The 14,385-nt window shown below is 36.9% G+C and overlaps 1 pseudogene; it reads left to right on the top strand.

The window, feature by feature from the left end:
* Positions 1-2,052: 2,052 nt before the first annotated feature.
* Positions 2,053-13,867, top strand: LOC124982801 (taste receptor type 2 member 140-like; annotated as a pseudogene).
* The last annotated feature ends 518 nt before the right edge of the window (positions 13,868-14,385 follow it).

The raw sequence follows: 14,385 nt of genomic DNA, 5'->3' as shown, positions 1-14,385 counted from the left end.
TGATTATTTGGTACAGTCATACAAGACTTGCCATGAATGAAAAAAAACTAACATGAAATGTACTAACTTCTAAACACACCTGAACATAATATTGATAGAGAAGTGCTTGAAGACACTGCCCCTCACTGAGGACCTGACTTGTTTTGCTTTATGGATGAAATGTGGGGAAATTGTCCTGGGTACCATCTTCACCTTGTCTGGAAAAAGCCTGTCTTCCCTAGAAGCTGTTGTGCAGGTGGAAACCTAAACTGTTTCCCAACCAGAGTGAAAGGTGCAGTGTTGGGACCTCAGGGAGAGATGCTTTGGAGACACTGAGTTCTGTCTCTTTCCTAAAGGCTCCTGAAGATCTGTACCAGCACCCCGCCACGCAGCCCCACCCCCAGGACTGTTCGCGTTGCTCTTTGTCTCCTTTCCTACCTACTCTTTGTTACACAGAATGAGGCAAGCCAGGGAACCTTCCCGACTGTACAAGGATGGTATGCTTGTGCTTCTATTCTTAGGAGTTTTCTCTAAAAACGTTCTCATGCTGGCTAATTTATTTTCTCAATAGATCTCTCTTTTACATGTAGGTTATTTGTGGATATTTTCAAGTGATCTTGGTTTCAGTTCTTTATTTTTATTTTTTATTTTTAGTAGTAGATGGACACAATACCTTTATTTTATTTTTTTATTTTTATGTGGTGCTGAGGATCGAATCCAGTGCCTTACACATGTGAAGCAAACACTTTACCACTGAGCCTCAAGCCCAGGCCTTGGTTTCATTTCTTAATGCTCAGAGGTTGGGGGTCTACCATTTACAGTATATACCCATGTCTTTCTCTGCCATTTCTGAAACATGTTTTTCTGCTGTCTTTGGTAAAATTGCTGCATACATTTCATTTGTTCCTTGATTATTCCTTAGTAAGTGAAGAATGATCATTTCATGTTACTCATTAAACATCTTGACCAGGCAATGTTTCATTCTTCATATCCCTGGGTACCTGTACTGAATGTCATGGAGCAGGTGTTGATAGGAGGTGAGGGGAGGGAGATAAAATCTGAAGGTTTCTGATTCTGTTGGAGGAATGGTCCCTACCAGGAAAGTGGCAGGTAGAGAATGAGGAGGATTCTTGCTCCATGGATGAAACTCATTCACCTCAGTGACTGTTTCAGGGGACCATGAAGATGTCTATTGCTTTTCAGATGCACAGATTTAATAGCTCCAAGTTTACTGAATATTCACATTAATACTGCCTCATTATACTGGAAAGTATGTTTAAGCAATGTCTGAACAACTATCGTAGTACTAGACATGAGTCAAGTGCATGAAAATATTGAGTAAATGAAAAATTGAAGTGGAAAACAAAGGAGATTTGGATCCAAATATATGTGTATTTATGTGTGAATTGTGTGTGTGTGTGTGTGTGTGTGCGCATGACTTTGTAGAAAGTAAAATGGTTAAGAAGTCTTATTCTCAGTACTGAATATTTCAGGAGTAATGATCTCTACAAAATTCTGATAGTTTGTAGGAAGAGTTTCGGACAATATGTGCTTATCTCCCTGAACAGGTCAAATTTTTTGAAGTATTTAAAGAAGCTCAGTGCTGAGGAAGTCCCAAAGAAGTCCCACACGTGGTTAGATTCCTCTTACCTTTTACATATATTAGGATTTTGTAATGTTGCTTGCCGAGAACTCAAGTAATTAGATTGAAATATGTAGAGTTTTACAAAACAGCAAAACAGTACTAATAAATGTATCTTTATCTCCATGTTAGCACATGATGTTCCATCATTTCCTTTATCCTCAACTACAAAAGACTACTGTCTATTGTGTTTGAGGCACAGTATCTAGATGAAGCTCAGCTGGTCTTTCTGGGAAAACACAAGATTTTCATGAAGAAAACCATGAACCCAGTTATTGACAAATCTTGATGTTTGCTTGTTCGTTATTTCATATGAGAAATTTTAAAAGTGGCAATGCTGTGAATACTCCAGAATCAGTTAAGCATAGTCTTTTAAATGAATGTTGAATCTTCAGCAGTGTATTTGAAGTTGGGTCATTCTCTTACAGGTAATGGGTGAGATTGTACACAGAATATTGGAAACCATTTTAAGTGTGGAATTTATAATGGGGGTTTTAGGAAATGGATTCATAACAGTAGTGAACTGCATGGACTGGGTCAAGAGAAGAAAGATCTCTTCAGTTGATCGAATTCTCACTGCTCTGGCAATCTCCCGATCTGGTCAGCTCTGGTCCCTACTCACAAATGCATTGATCTGTGTACTATACCCAGGCGCATTTATGTCAAGAAAAATGATAAGAATAATGACTGCTACCTGGACAGTGACCAACCATTTCAGCATCTGGCTTGCTGCAATTCTCAGCATCTTTTATTTTCTCAAGATAGCCAATTTTTCTAACTCTCTTTTTCTTTACCTAAAGTGGAGAGTTAAAAAGGTGGTGTCAGTGATCCTGCTGGTTTCTCTGGTCCTCTTGTTTTTGAATATTGTTTCCGTGAACACTCAAATTGAAGTGGATATAAAGGAACCCTGTCTAACAGTTCCAGTTTGAGTAACACTGCACAGTTTTCCAGTCCTTTGTCATTCATCAACGTTATGTTCACGTTCATACCCTTCACTGTGTCCCTGGTGACTTTTCTCCTGCTAATCTTCTCCCTGTGGAAATACCTGAAGAGGATGCAGCACAATGCCAGAGGGTCCAGAGATGCCAGCACCTCGGCCCACGTGAAAGCCTTGCAAACTGTGACGGCCTTCCTGCGGCTGTATGCCGTTTTCTTTCTGTTGCTTCTTGTACAAGTTTGGATCTGTATGGCTTTTGATAGGTATCTGATGGTTTTATTTGTCTGGTCTCTTGGAATAGCTTTTCCTTCAGGCCACTCATTTGTCCTTATTCTGGGAAATGGTAAGCTGACACGGGCCTCTCTTTCAGTGCTGTGGTGGCTGAGGTGCAGGCCCAAAGATGTGGACTTGTTAGTCCCTAAAACTTTTTAGTGATTATCTTTTATAGTCTAAAAGAAAATCATATCAGAAGAAAATCTTGTATTTATGAATTTTTATTTTCCAAATATTTTTATTGAATGTAACTGAATTTTATAAAATATGTAGCAATAGTTAAACAAAAACAAAGAGCATAATAGATACACAAGTATGCATATTAATGTACTAAGAAGGATATGAGTGTGGACCACTTAAATATGAGCGTGAGTGCTTTTTTCTTTTCATGAGGGGTACCGGGGATTGAACCCAGGGGCATTTTACCACTGAGCTACATCCCCAGTTCTTTTTAAATTTTTATTTTGACACTGGTTTTCACTAAGTTGCTTAGTACCTCCCTAATTTGCTAAGGATGGCCTTGATCTTGTTATCCTCCTGCCTCAGCCTCTGAAGTCACTGGGATTACAGGTGTGTACCACCATACCCTGCTAAATACTCTTTTTGTAACATAATTTTTGCATCGATATTTGTCCATTTGGAAATTATAAAATGATCAACTTATAATATATGAGATATATTTATGTGTACATCTAAGACATAGTAAAAATAAAGTTGTATAGTTATATACACACAAAAATAATTTCTTATTGTAGAATATGTGCCTAAAATTTCAGATAAGAAATTAAAAATAATATAACATACAGATTAGGAAGCCATTTCTATTGAGTCTGAACCCAACAACCCAAATTCAGTAATATCTGTGACCTGGTAACACAAATTTCTTGAATTTTTTTTGCATATGCGGATTTTTTTTTTTTTTTTTTTTGGTGGTGTTATGGATTGAACCCAGAGCATTATACATTCCAGGCAAGCATTCTAACTCTGAGCCAGGCCTCCAATGCTAGGCTTGGAAATCAGTTGCACTAAATACTATGTTTCTAATATAAGACCCAATTCAGAAAAGTGTTTTAGAAATTCCTCAGAATCATAAGGCTACTTTATTTCAATTACCCTATCTATATTGTTAGTTTCAGAACCAAGAACTCTTGGAGCATGTGTGATATTATTAGAAATATATAATTTGTTTTTGGAATGCCTTGTGATTTTCTAGGTAACTTACAGGTACATACCACAATTCATTTTAATTTTAATGTATAAGAGTAATAAATCATAGATTTTAAATTGAATATCACACTGAGATTGGTGTTTCTCTTGTACTTTAGGTCATCATGTGCTTTTATTTTACTAGGGTGAAATATATCCAAGTTTTCATAGGAACAGGAATTTAAAGTAAGGTATGAGTGCCCAATTCATAATTAACATGAATTTATGTATATGTATTATTAATGTTGATTGTATGGCAGAAATGAAAGGTAAATAAAAGTTACATAAAGTTAATAAAATAGGTGAAGATTTTACAATAAATTAGGTTCAAGAGAGGAGATTGAGAGGGAAATATGTGCCTGTGTTCACTGCTATTAAATTTTCAGTACAACAGAAGTCTATAAATTATAGAAATGACAAATTCTTTGTGACTTATTTTCATGAAAAATCCCTTTGAACTGCTGGTTTGTATTTGGTATGTAGATTTTCTTGTTCCTCTATATATTTCATTTAACTGTTTATTCATTGAGTAAATGTATATAGCACATATTTTCTATTTGTCTTTTTGAAATATCTAAGAAACTTTTAATTTATAAAATAAAAAGTGGATATATATAATAGATAGCTTCTAAAAGAGAATGTTATATATGTGGCAGGTGATCTATATATTTTATACCTTTTTAGTATTATACACATATGTGTAATACTATTTTTCATGTGAGGAGACGGAGTTTCTGAATGATAAAAGACTTATCTGGTGTTACCTGAGAACTACAGTGGAGACTTACAGTAATAACTGGGTACAGGGAAGGTCTCCCCCAAGTTCAGATTAAAAGTTAATCTGAAAGAGGCTGCTCACAGCCACATCCAGAATCTAGCAGAAAAAGACATAAAAGAATATGTAATTCTGTTTCTTATATTTAATGCTGTTATTTTTCTGATATTAAGAATTTAGTCGAGGAGGCGGCTCAGCATAGCGCTTGGACTCGAGCAGCTGCTGGGGCTCCGGGCGGCTGCCTGGGGAGGAGCTGCGTGGCGAGCTGTTTGGACCCAGAACAACCGCTTCTGAACACCGGGGGGTTGCCCGGAGGAGGAGGAGGAGCACGGCGTGTTGCTTGACCTGGGAGTGACTGCATCAGAGCCGCGGGCGGTTGCTGGAGGAGGAGCTGCGTGACGAGCTGTTTGAACTTGGAGCAGCTGCTCCAGAACACTGGTGGCCTGCCTGGAGGAGGAGAGCGGTGGGACGCTTAGTCTGGGAGTGACTGCATCAGAACCACAGGCGGTTGCCAGAGGAGGAGGCGAATGGTGAGTTGATTGGACTAAAAGCGACCGCTCTTGAACACCGGTGGCCTGCCTGGAGGAGGAGCGTGGGACGGTAAAGCCAGAGACATAGGCACAAACAGGCCTTGCCTCAGCACACAGTCTAGTTCCCCATTGGATGACCATTGGTCAACAAGTGGAGGCACCTCTGACCACTAGCAGGGAATATATGCCACCTGAGGGTTACCACACCTAGAGAGGCAGCTTCTTCGTGGAGCTCTGCATTATCAACCTCCTCCAAGACTTCAGGCTACTGAAGGATAAGAGGGGATATACTAGCAATCTTCAGGGACATTATAAGTTGATAGAGGAAATCTGCAACATCTTAATGACCCACTGATCCCTGAACAATATGAGAAAACAAGGGAAGAAAATGCCCCAAACAAATCTAGATGTTACATCAATAAAATCCAACGACAGCATGGCAGAAGAAATGACAGAAAGGGAGTTCAGAATGTACATAATTAAAATGATTAGGGAAGCAAACGATGAGATGAAAGAGCAAATGCAGGCATTGAACGATCGTACCAATCTACAGTTAACAGAGCAAATTCAGGAAGCAAAAGATCATTTCAATAAAGAGTTAGAGATATTGAAAAAAAACCAAACAGAAATCCTTGAAATGAAGGAAACAATAACCAAATTAAGAACTCCATAGAAAGCATAACCAATAGGATAGAACAGCTGGAATACAGAACTTCAGATATTGAAGACAAAATATTTAACCTCGAAAACAAAGTTGAACAAACAGAGAAGATGGTGAGAAATCATGAACAGAATCTCCAAGAACTATGGGATATCATGAAAAGGCCAAATTTGAGAATTATTGGGATTGAAGAAGGCTTAGAGAAACAAACCAAAGGAATGAACAATCTATTCAATGAAATAATATCAGAAAATTTCCCAAATCTGAAGAATGAAATGGAAGATCAAGTCCAAGAGGCTTATAGGACTCCAAATACACAAAATTACAACAGACCCACACCAAGGCACATTATAATGAAAATACCTAACATACAAAATAAAGACAGAATTTTAAAGGCTGTGAGAGAAAAGAACCAAATTACATTCAGGGGGAAGCCAATACGGATATCAGCAGATTTTTCAATCCAGACCCTAAAGGCTAGAAGGGCCTGGAACAACATTTTTCAAGCTCTGAAAGAAAATGGATGCCAACCAAGAATCTTATACCCAGCAAAACTTACCTTCAAATTTGACGATGAAATAAGATCATTCCATGATAAACAAAAGCTAAATGAATTTACAAAAAGAAAGCCAGCATTACAGAACATTCTCAGCAAAATATTTCATGAGGAAGAGATAAAAAACAAAGAAGCAAATCAGCAAAGGGAGGAATTATCCTAAAGGAACTGTCAAATAAAGGAGGAACCAAGATGTGTCAAAAATTTTAAATATGAACCAAATGAACGGGAATACAAATCATATCTCAATAATAACCCTGAATGTTAATGGCCTGAATTCATCAATCAAAAGACATAGACTGGCAGATTGGATTAAAAAGAAAGATCCAACAATATGTTGCCTGCAAGAGACTCACCTCATAGAAAGAGATACCCATAGACTAAAGGTGAAAGGATGGGGAAAAACATACCATGCACATGGGCTCAGCAAAAAGGCTGGAGTATCCATCCTCATTTCAGATAATGTGGACTTCAAGCCAAAATTAGTCAGAAGGGATAAAGAAGGACATTTCATACTGCTTAAGGGAAGCATAAATCAGCAAGATATAACAATCATAAACATCTATGCCCCAAACAGTGGCTCATCCATGTATGTCAAACAAATCCTTCTCAATTTTAGAAACCAAATAGACCATAACACAATAATACTAGGTGATTTTAACACGCCTCTTTCACCACTGGACAGATCTTCCAAACAAAAATTGAACAAAGAAACCATAGATCTCAATAACACAATCAATAATTTAGACTTAACAGACATTTATAGAATATACCATCCAACCAAGAGCGAATACACTTTCTTCTCAGCAGCACATGGATCCTTCTCTAAAATAGACCATATATTATGCCACAAAGCTAATGTCAGCAAATACAAGAAGATAGAGACACTACCTTGTATTCTATCAGATCATAATGGATTGAAGTTACAAATTAATGAAAGAGTAAAAAACAGAAACTACTCCAACACCTGGAGATTAAACAATATGCTACTATATGATGAATGGATAACAGAAGATATTAGGAAGGAAATTAAAAAATTCTTAGAGGTAAACGAGAACAAAGAAACATCATATCAAAATCTCTGGGACACTATGAAAGCGGTACTTAGAGGAAGATTTATTTCATGGAGCGCATTTAATAAAAGAAGTAAAACTCAAAAAATAAATGACCTAACACTACAGCTCAAAGCCCTAGAAAAGAAGAACAGACCAACACCAAAAGTAGTAGAAGACAGGAAATAGTTAAACTGAGAGCTGAAATCAACGAAATTGAAACGAAAGAAACAATACAAAAAATTGACAAAATAAATAGTTGGTTCTTCGAAAAAATAAACAAAATTGATAAACCTTTAGTCACACTAACAAAGAGAAGACGAGAGAAAACCCAAATCACTAAAATTCGTAATGAACAAGGAAATATCACAACAGACACGACTGAAATACAAAACATAATTAGAAGCTATTTTGAAAATCTATACTCCAACAAAATAGAAAATTTCGAAGACATCAACAGGTTTCTAGAGACATATGAATTGCCTAAACTGAACGAGGAGGACATACACAATTTAAATAGACCAATTTCAAGTAATGAAATAGAAGAAGTCATCAAAAGCCTTCCAACAAAGAAAAGTCCAGGACCAGATGGGTTCTCAGCCGAGTTCTACAAAACTTTTAAAGAAGAACTCATTCCAATACTTCTCAAAGTATTCCAGAAAATAGAAGAGGAGAGAACTCTCCCAAACTCATTCTATGAAGCCAATATTACCCTGATTCCTAAACCAGACAGAGACACATCGAGGAAAGAAAATTTCAGACCAATATCCTTAATGAACATCGACGCAAAAATTCTCAACAAAATTTTAGCAAATCGCATACAAAAACATATTAAAAAGATAGTGCACCATGATCAAGTGGGTTTCATCCCAGGGATGCAAGGTTGGTTCAACATCAGGAAATCAATAAATGTCATTCACCATATCAATAGACTTAAAGTCAAGAATCACATGATTATTTCGATAGATGCAGAAAAAGCATTTGATAAAATACAGCACCCCTTCATGCTCAAAACACTAGAAAAAATAGGGACAGTGGGAACATTCCTTAACATTGTAAAGGCCATCTACGCTAAACCCATGGCTAATATCATTCTAAATGGTGAAAAACTGAAAGCATTCCCTCTAAAAACTGGAACAAGGCAGGGATGCCCTCTTTCACCATTTCTATTCAATATCGTCCTTGAAACTCTAGCCAGAGCAATTAGACAGACCAAAGAAATTAAAGGGATACGAATAGGAAAAGAAGAACTCAAACTATCCCTATTTGCTGATGATATGATGGTATACTTAGAGGAACCAGCAAATTCCACCAGAAAACTTTTAGATCTCATAAGTGAATTCAGTAAAGTAGCGGGATATAAGATCAATGCACATAAATCTAAGGCATTTTTATATATAAGCGATGAATCTTCAGAAAGAGAAATTAGAAAAACTACCCCATTCACAATAGCTTCGAAAAAAATAAAGTATTTGGGAATCAATCTCACAAAAGAGGTGAAAGACCTCTACAATGAGAACTACAGAACACTGAAGAAAGAAATTCAAGAAAACCTTAGAAGATGGAAAGATCTCCCATGTTCTTGGATAGGAAGAATTAATATTGTCAAAATGGCCATACTACCAAAAGTGCTATACAGATTCAATGCAATTCCAATTAAAATCCCAATGATGTACCTTACAGAAATAGAGCAAGCAATTATGAAATTCATCTGGAAGAATAAAAAACCCAGAATAGCTAAAGCAATCCTTGGCAGAAAGAGTGAAGCAGGGGGTATCGCAATACCAGATCTTCAACTCTACTACAAAGCAATAGTAACAAAAACGGCATGGTATTGGTACCAAAATAGAAAGGTGGATCAATGGTACAGAATAGAGGACACGGACACAAACCCAAATAAATACAATTTTCTCATACTAGACAAAGGGGCCAAAAATATGCAATGGAGAAAAGATAGCCTCTTCAACAAATGGTGCTGGGAGAATTGGAAATCCATATGCAACAGAATGAAACTAAACCCATATCTCTCACCATGCACGAAACTAAACTCAAAATGGATTAAGGATCTCGGAAATCAGACCAGAGACCTTGCATCTTATAGAAGAAAAAGTAGGTCCAGATCTTCAACATGTCGACTTAGGACCAGACTTCCTCAACAGGACTCCCATAGCACAAGAAATAAAAGCAAGAATTAATAACTGGGATAGATTCAAACTAAAAAGCTTTCTCTCAGCAAAGGAAACTATCAGCAATGCGAAGAAAGAGCCTAAAGAGTGGGAGAAAATCTTTGCCAATCATACTTCAGATAGAGCGCTAATCTCCAGAATCTATAAAGAACTCAAAAAACTCTACACCAAGAATGCAAATAATCCAACTGACAAATGGGCTAAGGAAATGAATAGACACTTCACAGAAGAAGATCTACAAGCAATCAACAAACATATGGAAAAATGTTCAACATCTCTAGTAATACGAGAAATGCCAATCAAAACCACCCTAAGATTCCATCTCACCCCAATTAGAATGGCGATTATCAAGAATACAAGCAACAACAGGTGTTGGCGAGGATGTGGGGAGAAAGGTACACTCTTACATTGCTGGTGGGGCTGCAAATTAGTGCAGCCACTCTGGAAAGCAGTGTGGAGACTCCTTAGAAAACTTGGAATGGAAACACCATTTGACCCAGCTATCCCACTCCTTGGCCTATACCCAAAGGACTTAAAATCAGCATATTACAGAGATACAGCCACATCAATGTTCATAGCTGCTCAGTTCACAATAGCCAGATTGTGGAACCAACCTAGATGTCCTTCAATTGATAAATGGATAAAGAAAATGTGGTATATATATACAATGGAATATTACTCAGCTATAAAGAACGATAAAATTATGGCATTTGCAGGCAAATGGAGGAAACTGGAGAATATCATGCTAAGTGAGATAAGCCAATCTCAAAAAACCAAAGGAAGAATGATATCGCTAATAAGTGGATGATGACACAATGGGGGGTGGGAAGGGTTAGTGTTGGGGTTGGAGTTGGGTTTAGGGAGGGGGGCAGGAATGGAGGAAGGAAGGACTGTATAGATGGAGGGGAAGAGTGGGAGGGGAGGGGGGAAGGGAAAAATGGCAGAATGAATCAAACAACATTACCCTATGTAAATTTATGATTACACAAATGGTATGCCTTACGCCATGTACAGACAGAGAAAAAACATGTATCCCATTTGTTTACAAAAAAAAAAAAAAAAAAAGAATTTAGTCAACATGTACATGAAAAAGTACAGGTTTTGTTTTTGTTTATTTGTTGACTTGGAAACCAGCTACTTTACTAATGTATCACATGTAGTTTGTGTTATAAGCTTATTCTCTTGATTTCTGCAAATGAAAATGATATCATCTGCATAAAATTATTTACAATCATTATTTTACTTCTTCTAATCATTCATAAATTATTTTTGGTTAGTTACATAGTGAAATGACTGGAACATTCCAAAGGTTAAATAATTGTGGTCTTATCTGGCATCTTCATTTGCAAATAGAGTTTCATAATAAGTATAGCAGTAAGCATAGCGCTGTGTTCAGTTTTAAGAGTTGTACAAGTTATCTGAAGAAAGAATCATTCTCTTTTTATATTTTCTGATAATACCTGTATTAAAAGTATCAATTGTTTACTATTATGTATGAGGATCATTATGTATTTCTTTCTTACCAATTAAAGACATGTTAATAGTGGCATATAAAACAGTGGTATGTCTTCTAGTGTGTGCATTCTATAGTCAGTGAAATGTCTCATATATATTCACTTGTATATTCTGTAAGAAATTTGAAATCTTCAGAGGCAAAGAGAAACTCAGAAAGTATCTACAAAGTAACGAAAGGCAATATCCCAAGGTGAAAGAACTAAATTGAATCACATGAGAAAAATTTTAAAAGGATGCCAGAAGACAACTGCTTCACATTATTGAAGCGCTGAGGAGTATAACCATAACCCTAAATTCTTGGCTAAAAGTACATCTGTAAGGATTCAACTAGTTAATATAATTTCCCACAAATTACCTGGAGTAATTTCCAATACATGTTTCATCAGTATTCATCAGTAGCTTTTCTGATGCAAGCTATTAAGTCTGTCCTTTTTTTCCTTCTTAACACCAGCAAAGATCATTTTTGTTCAGGGGTGAACTTTGTGGGATTCTCTAAATAATCCATCAGTGTATCTTCTCCCCAGGTGACGACTTTGTGCTCGGTGGTGTCAGTGTAAGAGTCCAACGGCCTGACCTGTCTCTGCCCACACAGCCCATGGAGATTTGGTCCCGTCTTGTGTTTTTGCCTTTCCTTTCCGCAGTGTGCCACCAGGTACATTTCAGAATAAAATTGCCTTTCCTAACCTCACCCATTTTTAATTCTGCAGTTTCTGCAGTTTTTGCTCCTGGTACTCACAGCTCTTTTATGGCTCTGAAGTTCCTGCTCTGAAGCCAGATATCCAGCCATGTCTGGCTGGACATTTTATTGAGCCAAAAAATTCTTGATATACGTCACAGTGTTTATTACACAGAACACATTTTATCACCACAATTCAATAATACTTTAATGTAGTAATGTTAGTAATTATTACATTTTATACATTTGGAAAGAGAATTGTACTGTAAGTCAATGAATTAAAAATAAAATAGCATCAGTCTTAAATTTATAACTGTGTAGTAATGTCAGCACTTCCTAAAGTGAACTTTGAAAAATTTGACCAAATTTGAAAGTTTACATCCAGGATAGCATTTTGAATAAAAAGAATGTTGAAAAGATGAACAGTTAGATTATTAAAAAAAAAAAAAAAAAGTACAAGGAGCCCGATGTGATGGCACAGGCCTATAATCCCAGTGGCTTCAGATGCTGAGGCAGGAGCATCACCAGTTCAAAGCCAGCTTCAGCAATTTATTGAGGCCCTAAGCAATTTAGCAAGAACTCGTTTCAAAATAAAAAATAAAAAGGGCTGGGGATGTGGCTCAGTGGTTAAGCACACCTAGGTTTGATCCCAGGTACCAAAACAACTACAACAACAAAATAAAAACCAAAACCACAAACAAGGAAAGTAGGAATAAGTACTTAATTTTGAACAGAAAACCACACTTGATGCTCCACATATATTATCAAGTTGAAGTCTGATAACAGCAATGACACTTTGGTACATGAAGAAACTGAATAATAAAAGAGGCTAAAAACCTTGCCACGTTTCCATATTAGATGATGGAATAATCAAAACATTAGCACAAGACAGCTGATTCTCAATCTTATGTTCGTTACTACTATATAGACTGTTGTGTCATCCTTTGAAAAAGTGAAGAACAGTAAAACACCATGTTCTTGAGATGCCCCTTTTAGTTCCCAAGAACCTAGCCAAACTTAAGGAAACAATGGGGGTGGGCCCAGGTTATAAGGCCTAGATAAGTTTTTTTTTGAAGGACGCTGACTTTCTCTCAAGCAGCTGGGAAGTAATTGGTGTTGTCTTTGTAAATTTGCTTTTTTGCACGTACACAGGAAAACTGCTCCTTGGAATGCTGGTTATGTAGGGAGCAGAGCAAACTAAGGATGTCACTGCATCTGCAACAGGACTTGTAAAACCCCACTCCCTGTGGTAACTGGTGTGGGATAGAGCACCACAGAGTAGGAAGTACTCATAGAGCCAGCTCTCCCTGGAAAAAGCATACGGAGGGCTGGAGATTCTATTTTCTGGCAAAGTTCTACAGGCACTGTGATAAATGGAGATATACCAGTCCAGCCTTTGGCCATGGAATTTTCTGTCCAGCCCATAGCCACTGACCTTTTCCATAATATTTTTATATAAACCTGTGTCTCAGCTCCACTTCTGAGTGTCTTCTTTGGTTTCTTGGCAACCTATCTCACTGGTCTAGCAAGAGTAAGCTGTGGCCATTATCTCTACATGTATAGTTATTATCCTTTGGTATCTATAAATGCTTGATCTAGGCCTCCTCAGGGACACCCAAATCTGAATACACAAGTTCTTTATTTAAAATGGTATAATAATTGGATATAACTGCTATCCTTTGCTTTTTTATATTTAAAATGCCTCCAAAATATGTGTAATACCTAATACAATGATATATTGTATAAATGGTTTCAACATATTACTGTTTAGGAAATAATGAAGTTGTGTACATGTTCAGTGTAAATGAAAATGTTTTTCCTAATGCTTTTTCAGTTGGCTGTATCCACTAATGTGGAGCCTGTAGAGATTGAGGTCTGATTACAATTATGACAGAAGAAATTACTTATTTAGAAAACTAAAATAAAGTATAGATGTGATATGAACCAAAGAATTCTTTCTAAAAAATCAGGAAACAGGAAAAGCAAATATAGAGAATATTAGAAGCACAACAAATCTATAGGAAAAAAAAATAAAAGTGTATGCATATGCTTATTCAGGAAAAATACAGAATTCAGAGAAATTGAACATTTTTAATTTTCGAATTGATAGTGTAGGCAATTTCTCCATGCCAGACTCCTGTGGTACCTGGTAGACCACAACACCCAGCCATTAGTGCTTTTCATTGTAGGCCCTTGAATAGTTTCACTCAGAGCAACTCTGGCAAGGTATCTGTGAGCAGCTTTCCCAGAACCCATGAGGTAAATATCTAGAAAGGTATAGACAGTGGTTTTCCAGTCAGTTCTGGTGGATCAGCTTGGTAAGTCATGGCTGTATTGTCTTCAGTGGCGGTGTTGTTCTTAATCTTGGATGTGTGTGTGTGTGTGTGTGTGTATGTG

Source organism: Sciurus carolinensis, chromosome 4 (assembly GCF_902686445.1).
Source record: "Sciurus carolinensis chromosome 4, mSciCar1.2, whole genome shotgun sequence".
Classification (NCBI taxonomy): domain Eukaryota; kingdom Metazoa; phylum Chordata; class Mammalia; order Rodentia; family Sciuridae; genus Sciurus; species Sciurus carolinensis.
This window is presented reverse-complemented; position numbering and strand designations above follow the sequence as displayed.